Below are 9,749 nucleotides of genomic sequence, written 5' to 3'. Positions count from 1 at the left end.
ACCCCTCTGAAAAAGAGTACACCTTTTTTTCTACGCCGCATAAGACTTATTCTAGAATTGATTTTTTTCTTATACCACATGCACAATTACAATCAGTTCAAAAAACAAGTATAGGTAGTATCACATGGTCAGACCACGCACCTATATCCTTGCTGTATAATTTGGTGGTGAACTCTGCACAGGGGAGGAGCTTCTGGAGGCTAAACGAAAGTCTGCTACAAAAGGAAGAGATATTAAGGGAAGTTGAGAAAGAAATGAAAAGTTTTTTTGAAATAAATGAACAACCAGACTGTAAGATGGGAATACTCTGGGAGGCACATAAGGTAGTTGTGAGAGGACTCCTTATAAAACATGGAGCACGTATTAAAAAAGAAAGGAATGAGCAATTATCACAGCTATTGGGAAAACTTAGAGAACTAGAGATAGAACATAAACAAAGACCAATAGATGTAACCTTGGTTGAGTTAAAATTAGTCAGGAAACAGATAACAGACCTGTTACAGTATAAAGCAAAAGCTGCATTACAAAGATGCCGCAAATTAAATTATGAGGCGGGAGATAAATGCGGGAAAGTACTGGCTAGAACTGTGCGTGAGCAGAGGACAAGAGCTTATATACCATCTATCACATCAAGAGAGGGAATTAAAAAGACTTTGCCAAAACAAATATTGAAAGAATTTGAGATATACTATACTTCTCTATATAATCTACAGGAGGCACCCCCTCAACAGCAAGATATGGATCAGTATCTGGTACAGTCACAGATGCCTAGACTCTCAGAGGAGGACCGGGAAAGTCTGGAAGCCGAGATTACACTAGAGGAAATAAAACAGGCAATTGGAGCCATGAATCCCGGGAAGGCGCCTGGCCCAGACGGCCTAACGGTACAATATTACCGGGTACTGTTCCATATCTTGGGACCGTATATGGCAAAGCTGTATAATGCATCAGGTCCAGAAGGGAAACTAGCGAGAGATACACTTACAGCTCATATCTCGTTAATATTAAAAGAGGGTAAGGACCCAGCAGCATGTGGCAGCTATAGGCCAATATCCCTATTAAATGTGGATTTAAAAGTACTGACTAAAATCTTGGCAAGTAGATTGGCAGAATTCCTTCCAAAATTAATACACCTAGATCAGGTAGGCTTTATGCCATCTAGAGAGGCAAAAGACAATACAACAAGAATCCTCAATTTGATGCAAGTAGCAAAAGAAAAAAAGATCCCTTATGTTGTGCTGAGTACGGATGCAGAGAAGGCATTTGATAGAGTGGGATGGCCGTTTCTGTTTTCCGTACTCAGACACATCGGATTAGGAAAAAATATGCTAGAGAAGATTACTAGGGTGTACACGGAACCGATAGCTAGAGTAAAGGCCAATGGGTTATTATCAGAAGCTTTCCCAATAAGGAATGGTACTAGACAGGGATGTCCCCTGTCACCCCTCCTGTTTGCCTTAACGGTGGAACCTTTTCTGTGCAGGGTCAGACTGAATCAGGATATTGAAGGGATAGAGGTAAAAGAAGTGCAATATAAAGTAGCTGCTTACGCAGATGATTTATTATTTTCCCTGACTAAACCGGGTATCTCACTGCCAAATCTCCTACAGGAATTTAGAAAATTTAATAACCTGTCCTATTTAAAGATTAACTATGAAAAATCAGAAGCAATGGGCGTAGGATTATCTATAGCTCAAATTAACCTATTAAGAGACAGTTTTGGTTTTAAATGGAAGAAGGACGCAGTGAGATACCTGGGGACTTATATACCAGCAAGGTTAATACAGGTGTTTGACCTTAATTTTTTACCACTTTTGGAAATGACTAGGAAACTACTTAAACAGTGGAATGGCGGGCTACATTCTTGGTTCGGTAAATGCAACTTATTAAAAATGATAGTACTACCTAAATTTTTATATCTATTACGTGCCTTGCCAGTTAAGATACCAAGCGCGTTTTTCAAGACAATACACTCTCTTTTTGTAAAGTATATATGGGCCCATAAAAGACCCCGCATAGCACGTAGAACTTTAACCCTACCGAAAAAGAATGGGGGCCTGGCTGTACCAGATGTCCGAGTCTATTATCTTGCAGCACATATGAGCAGGATATTGGATTGGTGGCATCATTCAGAAAATAAACTCTGGGTACAAATTGAACAGACTCAAACAGAAATAGACTTAAAGAGGGCGATATGGGTCTACCAGTGGTTACCTAAGGAGTTGAAAAATCACCCAATAATAGGAAATACACTGCGGATATGCTCGCATCCGAGCATATATAGTAAACTAACGAAGAAGGAATCACCTTTATTTCCAATATTAGGGAATCCGCAGTTTACTCCGGGCTTAGACTCCAGAAGCTTTATACAGCTGAGAGAAAAGAAACAGGAACAGGCTTCATCATTTCTTATACAAAATAACTGGGTTTCGATCAGTGAATTGCTGGAGAGAGATGGTGCATATAGCTTATCTTTCTGGCAAGCAGCGCAACTACATAATTTCCTGGACTCCATACAGGACTCAGAGAAGTATGGTAGAGCATTAACAAAATTTGAAAAGCTATGTGTAGAACCAGGGAAACTACTACGTACACTGTCAATCTCCTACGATTTACTGATGGAACCAGAAGAGCAAGTTAAACCTCAGTGGGTGGGAAAGTGGGAGAAGGATTTAGGGTTTGAGTTAACAGAAGGGCAGGTGCAGAGAATAGTGAGACTAACTTTTAAACCAGCAAGATGTACCAAGACTCAAGAGATGAACTATAAGTTCATGATGAGATGGTATATTACTCCTGAGAAATTGCATAATTGGTATCCAAGAGAAACCAGTGAATGCTGGAGATTAGGGTTGAGCGGACACCTAGATGTCCGTGTTCGACGGGTTCGGCCGAACTTTAAAAAAAAGTCCGGGTCCGTGTCCCGGACTTTTACCGAACTTTTCCCGGACACCGAACCCCATTGAAGTCAATGGGGACCCGAACTTTAAGGCACTAAAATGGCTCTAAAACACCAAAGGAAAGGGCTAGAGTGCTGCAAATGGCAGCAAAACGTAATTAAGAGCATGGCAAGTGCTCTGCAAACAAATGTGGATAGGGAAATAACTTAAAACAACAAAAAAAAACAGAAAAATAAAACAATGTTCTTCTTCATCTCTGAAGGACGAGGCCCATATGGAGTAGGAGGGAGGTTGAGGTGGTGGTGGATGTGGCGGTGACATAGGCGTGCGCACAGGGTGTGCTGGGTGTGCCTGGGCACACCCTAATCACCTAGGGCACATAGCATTGCCAGTGAGGAGATGGGAAAGATCTCCCTGGGACCTGCTCTGCTCTATTTCTCCTTGCCTACAGGTACATGGCCCCGATACATTACTCTCCCTGCTGGCAAACACATGCATGTGTATTTCAACTTTGGGGTGCACACCTTAATGCAATAGGCTGCGCACACCTATGGGCGGTGTAGGTGGAAGCGGCGGTGGAGGAGGACCAGGGCCGGATTAACAGCATCATGGGCTTGGTGCTGAGGATTTTGAAGGGCCTTAGGGCCGTGCCTTGCCATGCACCCAGAGGAGGAAGGGTGCAGCCATGCATGCCTAATTCAACATGGGATGCTGTCTCTGAAGCCCATAAACACATCCATGCATCGCCAACTGTCCCTCCTTGTCCGGCCTTCACGCTGTGTGGGGAGGTTCTGAGGGTGCTGCCTGGGGAAGCGAGCATAGAAGCCAGACTTCTGTGTTTACAAGTGACAGAAGAGCGGTAACAGTGAATATGGCCAACCCGGGGCCTATATAAAAGGTAGGGGCCTGGAGCTGCAGCTCCAATAGCCCCTACATTAATCTGGCCCTGAGGAGGAGGACGAGGTAGCCAACACTGCTTCTTTTCACAAATTTTAAATGAGGGTACACCCCAAAAGAGTGAGAAAGAGCAAAAATGGAACAATGGGTGGGTAAGGTCGGTATCCATTGCTATTCTGCATAAGGTACGGAAAAGTCCCGTGGGATCCATGCCTGGTTCATTTTAATGAACGTGAGCTTGTCCACATTGTCTCTGGACAGGCGGCTGCGCTTGTCTGTTATAACGCCCCCAGCCGTGCTAAATACCCGTTCAGATAATACACTGGCTGCAGGGCACGCCAGCACCTCCAAGGCGTAAAGGGCAAGCTCAGGCCATGTGCCCAATTTGGAGACCCAGAAGTTGAAGGGGGCAGACCCGTCATTCACTACATGTAGGCGTGTGCACACATACTGCTCCACCATGTTGGTAAAATGCTGCCTCCTGCTAAGACGTTCCATCTGAGCTGCTGGTGCTGCTGTTTGTTGTGGCGTGCTGACAAAGCTTTTCCACATTTCGGCCATGCTAACCCTGCCTTCTGAGGTGCTGGCGGTGCCCTGGTTGCGTTGGCGACCTCCTCCTCCTCCTCCTCTGCCTTGTGCTTCCACTGTGGCCCCGCTGTCAGATGGGAATGCCAGCAGCATGGCGTCTACCAGCGTGCGCTTGTACTCGCGCATCTTGCGATCGCGCTCCAGTGAGTGAATTAAGGACGGTACGTTGTCCTTGTAACGGGGATCCAGCAGCGTGGCCACCCAGTAATCAGCACAAGTTAGAATGTGGGCAACTCGGCGGTCGTTGTGGAGACACTGCAGCATGTAATCGCTCATGTGTGCCAGGCTGCCCAGAGGCAACGAAAGGCTGTCCTCTGTGGGAGGTGTATGGTCCGTGTCCTCTGTATCCCCCCAGCCACGCACCAGTGATGGCCATGAGCTGGCCTGGGTGCCACCCTGCTGTGAACATGGTTCCATCTCCTCCTCCAGCTCCTCCTCCTCCTCATCCTCCTCATCCTCCAGAACTGTGCCCCTGCTGGACAATTGCGTCCCTGGCGTTTGCGTGTGCAGGAACCCACCCTCGGAGCCCCTTGCGAATGACTGCCCTGAAAGCCTTGGAAATGTTACCTCTTCATCCTCCTCCTCCTCCTCATCCTGTGCCACATCCTCTTCCATCATCGCCCGAATTGTTTTTTCAAGGAGGCATAGAAGTGGGATAGTTAAGCTGAGAACGGCGTCATTGCCACTGGCCATGTTGGTGGAGTACTCAAAACAGCGCAACAAGGCACACAGGTCTCGCATGGAGGCCCAGTTATTGGTGGTGAAGTGGTGCTGTTCCGCAGAGCGACTCACGCGTGCGTGCTGCAGCTGAAACTCCACTATGGCCTGCTGCTGCTCGCACAGTCTTTCCAGCATGTGCAAGGTGGAGTTCCACCTTGTGGGCACGTCACATATGAGGCGGTGAGCGGGAAGGCCGAAGTTACGCTGCAGCGCTGCCAGGCGAGCAGCAGCAGGGTGAGAACGCCGAAAGTGCGCACAAACGGCCCGCACTTTCTGCAGCAGCTCTGACATATCGGGGTAGTTTTTAAGGAACCTCTGCACCACCAAATTCAGCACATGCGCCAGGCAAGGGATGTGCGTCAAACCGGCTAGGCCCAGAGCTGCTATGAGATTTCGCCCGTTATCGCACACCACCAGGCCGGGCTTGAGGCTCGCTGGCAGCAACCACTCATTTGTCTGCTGTTCCATGCTCCTCCACAACTCCTGCGCGGTGTGTGGTTTGTCCCCCAAACAGGCAAGTTGTAAAACTGCCTGCTGTCGTTTACCCCTGGCCGTGCTGAAGTTGGTGGTGAAGGTGTTACGCTGTCCGGATGAGGAGGCGGTAGAGGATGAGGAAGCGGAGTAGGAGGAGTTAGGAACAGGAGGCAAACTGAAGCGCCCTGCAATCCTCGGTGGTGGAAGGACATGCGCCAAATTGCTATCCGCCTCAGGCCCATCCGCCACTGCATTTACCCAGTGTGCCGTTAGGGAGATATAACGCCCCTGACCGTGCTTACTGGTCCACGTATCCGTAGTTAGGTGGACCTTGGCACAGATGGCGTTGCGCAGTGCACACCTGATTTTTTCCCCCACTTGGTTGTGCAGGGAAGGGATGGCTTGCCTGGAAAAGTAGTGGCGGCTGGGCACGACGTACTGTGGGACAGCCACCGACATAAGGTTTTTAAAACTGTGCGTCTCCACCAGACGGAATGACAGCATTTCAAAGGCCAATAATTTTGAAATGCTGGCATTCAGGGCCAGGGATCGCGGGTGGGTAGGGGGGTACTTCCTCTTCCTCTCAAGTGTTTGGGAGATGGAAAGCTGAACGCTTCCACGGGACATTGTGGAGATGGTTGTTGGTGACCCAGGTGGTGGTGTTGCTGACAGATCGTCTGTTTGCGGGGTGGCAGGTGCCGGTATCACTACAGATGTGGCTGGAGCGGCCGAGACTGCAGCAGAAGAGGAAGCAGGATGAGCCAGAGACGTTTCTTGGTTTTGAAGGTGTGTACTCCACTGCAGCTCGTGCTTTGCACTTAGATGCCTGATCATGCAGGTTGTGCTCAGGTTGAGAAGGTTCATGCCTCGCTTCAAGCTCTGATTGCACAGGGTGCAAACCACTCGTGTCCTGTCATCAGCACATTTTCTAAAGAACTTCCACGCTAGAGAACTCCTTTGAGCTGACTTTGGTGCGCTCGTTCCCTTGCTGCGTTGGGCAGTAGCGGGCGTAGTGTCTAGGGCACGGCCGCTCCGCTTCTGCACCCTGCTCCCTCTTCTGCTGTGCTGGTGGCTCTGTGCGACCACCGCCTCTTCCTCCAAACTACTCAGTTCACCTGCATGACGTTCATTCCATGTGGGGTCGAGGACCTCATCGTCCTCCACATCATCTTCCACCCAGTCTTCACCCCTGCCCTCCTTGTCGGTCTCCACAATGCTGAACGCCGCAGCAGTTGGCACCTGCGTTTCGTCATCATCGGAGACGTGCTGCGATGATCCTTGCATGTACTCATCTTGAGAAATAAGTGGTTGGGCATCGCTGCACTCAATCTCTTCCACTTCTGGGGCAGGGCTAGGTGGATGGCCCTGGGAAACCCTGCTGACAGAGTCCTCAAAAAGAATAAGAGACTGCTGTATGGCTTGGGGCTCAGACTGCTGGCCTGATTTGCAAGGGGGTGAGGTGAAAGACGGTTGGACATTGGCTGCAGGTGCCAACTCTGACCTTTCTGCAGTAGACTGGGTGGGAGACAATGTGAAGGAACTGGAGGCACTGTCAGCAGCAAACCAATCTACTATCGCCTCAACTTGTTCTGGCCTCATCACTTCTAGGGGCGTTTGATGCCCTACCAAATACTGATGCAGGTTCTGTCGCCTACTCACACTTGAGGAAGGTGTTTCACTTGTGCGTGTAGCTGGCACAGATCGACCATGTCCTCTCCTTGCAACAGGAGCTCTACCAGCAGCACCACGACCCAGGCCACGGCCCTTATTTGACGGTCTCCTCATATTTCTGTAATTTAAGATCTTGCCCTAGAAAGGTTTTTATTGAATAGCGGAATAGAAAATATGATCCAAAAAAAGTGTATGTATCTCGCACGTACACAACCACACTAGGCCCCAATTACTATTGTTTGTACCCCTAAAAGGCTAGATGAGGAGTAGGGGGGGTATGGAACAGGCAGCACCCTCAAACCTTCAGAAGTATGAGATGAACCCCAACAACTTGGAAAGGTGGATCTCTCTCACACGTACCGACACAGACTATCCCGCAATTCAATTGATCCTCAAAGGTTTTTATTGAATAGCGGAATAGGAAATATGATCAAAAAAAGTGTATGTATCTCGCACGTACACAACCACACTAGGCCCCAATTACTATTGTTTGTACCCCTAAAAGGCTAGATGAGGAGTAGGGGGGGTATGGAACAGGCAGCACCCTCAAACCTTCAGAAGTATGAGATGAACCCCAACAACTTGGAAAGGTGGATCTCTCTCACACGTACCGACACAGACTATCCCGCAATTCAATTGATCCTCAAAGGTTTTTATTGAATAGCGGAATAGGAAATATGATCAAAAAAAGTGTATGTATCTCGCACGTACACAACCACACTAGGCCCCAATTACTATTGTTTGTACCCCTAAAAGGCTAGATGAGGAGTAGGGGGGTATGGAACAGGCAGCACCCTCAAACCTTCAGAAGTATGAGATGAACCCCAACAACTTGGAAAGGTGGATCTCTCTCACACGTACCGACACAGACTATCCCGCAATTCAATTGATCCTCAAAGGTTTTTATTGAATAGCGGAATAGGAAATATGATCAAAAAAAGTGTATGTATCTCGCACGTACACAACCACACTAGGCCCCAATTACTATTGTTTGTACCCCTAAAAGGCTAGATGAGGAGTAGGGGGGGTATGGAACAGGCAGCACCCTCAAACCTTCAGAAGTATGAGATGAACCCCAACAACTTGGAAAGGTGGATCTCTCTCACACGTACCGACACAGACTATCCCGCAATTCAATTGATCCTCAAAGGTTTTTATTGAATAGCGGAATAGGAAATATGATCAAAAAAAGTGTATGTATCTCGCACGTACACAACCACACTAGGCCCCAATTACTATTGTTTGTACCCCTAAAAGGCTAGGAGTAGGGGGAGTATGGAACAGGCAGCACCCTCAAACCTTCAGAAGTATGAGATGAACCCCAACAACTTGGAAAGGTGGATCTCTCTCACACGTACCGACACAGACTATCCCGCAATTCAATTGATCCTCAAAGGTTTTTATTGAATAGCGGAATAGGAAATATGATCAAAAAAAGTGTATGTATCTCGCACGTACACAACCACACTAGGCCCCAATTACTATTGTTTGTACCCCTAAAAGGCTAGATGAGGAGTAGGGGGGGTATGGAACAGGCAGCACCCTCAAACCTTCAGAAGTATGAGATGAACCCCAACAACTTGGAAAGGTGGATCTCTCTCACACGTACCGACACAGACTATCCCGCAATTCAATTGATCCTCAAAGGTTTTTATTGAATAGCGGAATAGGAAATATGATCAAAAAAAGTGTATGTATCTCGCACGTACACAACCACACTAGGCCCCAATTACTATTGTTTGTACCCCTAAAAGGCTAGGAGTAGGGGGAGTATGGAACAGGCAGCACCCTCAAACCTTCAGAAGTATGAGATGAACCCCAACAACTTGGAAAGGTGTATCTCTCTCACACGTACCGACACAGACTATCCCGCAATTCAATTGATCCTCAAAGGTTTTTATTGAATAGCGGAATAGGAAATATGATCAAAAAAAGTGTATGTATCTCGCACGTACACAACCACACTAGGCCCCAATTACTATTGTTTGTACCCCTAAAAGGCTAGATGAGGAGTAGGGGGGGTATGGAACAGGCAGCACCCTCAAACCTTCAGAAGTATGAGATGAACCCCAACAACTTGGAAAGGTGGATCTCTCTCACACGTACCGACACAGACTATCCCGCAATTCAATTGATCCTCAAAGGTTTTTATTGAATAGCGGAATAGGAAATATGATCAAAAAAAGTGTATGTATCTCGCACGTACACAACCACACTAGGCCCCAATTACTATTGTTTGTACCCCTAAAAGGCTAGATGAGGAGTAGGGGGGGTATGGAACAGGCAGCACCCTCAAACCTTCAGAAGTATGAGATGAACCCCAACAACTTGGAAAGGTGGATCTCTCTCACACGTACCGACACAGACTATCCCGCAATTCAATTGATCCTCAAAGGTTTTTATTGAATAGCGGAATAGGAAATATGATCAAAAAAAGTGTATGTATCTCGCACGTACACAACCACACTAGGCCCCAATTACTATTGTTTGTACCCCTAAAAG

The sequence above is a fragment of the Pelophylax lessonae genome (genome assembly GCF_965119305.1).
Source record: "Pelophylax lessonae genome assembly, chromosome: 4".
Classification (NCBI taxonomy): Eukaryota; Metazoa; Chordata; class Amphibia; order Anura; family Ranidae; genus Pelophylax; species Pelophylax lessonae.
The sequence above is the reverse complement of the archived record's forward strand: the minus strand, read 5'-3'. Positions refer to the sequence as shown.